The sequence below is a fragment of the Nanorana parkeri genome, unplaced genomic scaffold (assembly GCF_000935625.1).
Source record: "Nanorana parkeri isolate BGI_ZX_2015 unplaced genomic scaffold, ASM93562v1 scaffold537, whole genome shotgun sequence".
NCBI lineage: Eukaryota > Metazoa > Chordata > Amphibia > Anura > Dicroglossidae > Nanorana > Nanorana parkeri.
In genome coordinates, this window is record NW_017306805.1 from 682096 (window position 1) to 685140 (window position 3045).

Genomic DNA, 3045 nt, shown 5'->3' on the forward strand with positions numbered 1-3045 from the left:
ACCCGACGTTCAGCGTTGGCGGATCGGAGCGGGGAGGGGGGAATCCAGCCATGGTAGAGTGACCAGAAGGTCAGTATATGCTGCTTGGGGAAATGCATCTGACAATATAAACTGATTAGAGTGAGGAGGTCTATGACATTGCTTGATGCAGGGAACTGCAGATTATCATTCAACATGCCAGTGTCAAGTGAATTTTATATTAGGTTGTAACTTTTAATTAGTGCACTAACAGTCATGGCTGAAATACAATACTTTATGTAATTCATGAGCTGTTGCATGTTCAAGCAATCTTTCGTGGCAAGATATTCCTTTCACACCCAAATAGCTGTGTGACTTCTAGTTATCGCTTGCCAATGTATTATAATGGTAATTTATGTACTGTTGTTTTCTGTTGTCTTCTGTCCTATTTTTTTTTCTTAAATAAAGGACTCATTTTGCATTGGTTTGCTTTACTGGTGTTAACCATGTTATATGTCTGCTTTCAATGGCAAATGATCAGCTTGTAAGTTTTAAATCGCTGAGGGACTAAATGATTAGGAGAATGAATAGCCCCAGGAAAGAGTTACCAAGATTGATAATCATGGTCAGATGGTAGGAAGGAGTCACAAGGATAGTGGTCCTGCTGTGAGATCATTCTAAAAGAGTCAGCTGGAGAATTTGTCCCACCGATTGCCAATATTTGCCCATCAGCAGAGCGTACTACGGTGGTGTTTTTCCTTGTCATGGCAGCTTGGCGGGTTAGTGGGTCTTTGGGGTTCTGTGGAAGACTTGGAATTGTTAAGAAAATGGGGGCCTATCTGGTGGTATGATACTTTACTTTTGATGGGTTGTTGTTGGTTCTACCAGGGGCTTGGTTCTTTTGGGGGAAAAGCAGTATACATACTGAATTCAGAATTGTCCTTGAGGTGGTGTGACTGAGGACCAGGGTAGAGCTTAGTTTAGACCCTCTCCTGGCAACACTTGTCTATGTTGATATATTTAATGCTAATGGATTTTAAATAAGCAGCTGCTGTGGCCAATTTAAAACCCATGTCAAGCAGTGTGTCATTATCTGTGGTTAAAATGTCGGGGCATAAATGAAGAATCCATCTGCCAAGTGATAAAAAGTAAATAACATATAGAAGAAAATGGGAGAATTTGAAAAAATTATGCCTATGGGGTTAGGTATAACAGCTGCTTCACATCTGCGAAGTGGAAACCTTAGGCCAAATCATTCCTTGTTTATTATAATATGTGGTTTGAGACATAAGAACACTTATCATTTACTTTGCATGTAAAGTGAACACAAGCTGCTTTAAACAGGACTCAGGAACCAGACTAGTAAAGATGTTTACCCAGGTAAAAAAAAATTGTGCGAGCGTTAACATGTTCTGTTTAATCTTTTGAAATCTGAAGCTTTCATTAAAAGAATATCTCGTGATCCTACCATGAAAGTTATTGTTCAGGCACTTCATGTTACAGGGTGGCAATGCTCTGTCCCTGTCTCTCAGTTGAGCTCCTGTGTTGTCACCCTGTCACATGCACCCCTGATGAAGGCTACAAGCAGCCATGCTAACACACGCTGCAACCAGAGTCCACTATTGTCACTATTAGGAAGCTGGTTTTGAGTAATGTTGTGCAGCTTAATGCTGGAGCAAGTGAATGTATACAAGATGTTGCTAAAAGAGGTTGTAGGAGGCCAGCAACCCTGCGATACAACAAAGGGCGAAAAAAAGGTAGAAACAGTATTTTATGAAAAAAACAAAACAGTGTTTTAGTAAACTAAATGTCACCCAGTAAGAGTTAGGATCTACTATAAAGTAAACCACATATACAACAGCTACATAGATCTGAATTATCTGCCTTAAGTTTTGTCTTTAGCAAATGAAATGCATGCTCAATTCGGTCGAGTTTAGGTGAATTACTCGGCCATTGCAGAATATTCCACTCGTTTTGGGTCATTGTTCATATGTAAAGTGAAGCACTGTCCAATCAACTTTGCTGAATTTGGCTGAATCTGACCAGACAATATATCCCATTATATTTCAGAATTCATCCTTCTGTCTTCTGTCAGATCATCAATAAACACTATTGACCCAGTGCCGTTGGAAGCCATGCATGCCCATGCCATCACACTGCCTCCACTGTGTTGTACAGATGATGTGGCATGCTTCGGATCATGAGCCATTCCAAACCTTCGCCATACTTTTTTCTCACCATCATTCTGGTACAGGTTGATCTTAGTTTCATCTGTCCAAAGAATGCTGTTCCAGAACTGGGCTGGCTTTTTTAGATATGTGTTGGCAAAGACTAATCTGGCCTTTCTATTCTGGAGGCGTATGAATGGTTTTGCACCTTGTGGTGAACCCCCTGTATTTACTCTTGCGCAGTCTTCTCTTTATGGTAGACTTGGATAATGATATGCGTACCACCTAAAGAGTGTTCTTCACTTGGCTGGATGTTGTGAAGGGGTTGGAAAGGATCTTAGGATTATCCACCACTGTTGTTTTCCATGGAGGACCAGGCCTTTTTATGTTGAAGAGCTCACCAGTGCCCTTTTGTTCTCAAAATGTACCAAACTCTCATATAAGGTTCCTGCTATCTCTCTGATAAATTTCTTTTTTTTTCTTTTTTGCAGCCTAAAGGTGCCCATACACCTTACGATTATCGGATAAAACTTTTCGTCCGATGATCGAACCGTCGTACGATTTTCGGACGACGGCCCCATCCTGCCCCGATTATCAAAAGGTTCAATCAGCTGTAGTTAAAAAAAAAAACACCTGGACGACTTGCGGTAATTGACCGCATTTATTTTCGTTTGCGCATGCGCAGTGTTAATCGTACGACTTTTGACGGACGGAAACGCCACCAACCATGCAAACATCGTACGATCGACCAAAGTTTTCAAACATGCTTAACCGTCAAAAGTCGTACGATTGTACAGTACTATCGGTCGGGCACTCTATTCACACGTTATGATTGTCGTACGAAAAGTCAATCGCATACAATTATCGTACGATAATCGTAAGGTGTATGGGCACCTTAAGGATGGCCTGTTTGACTTGC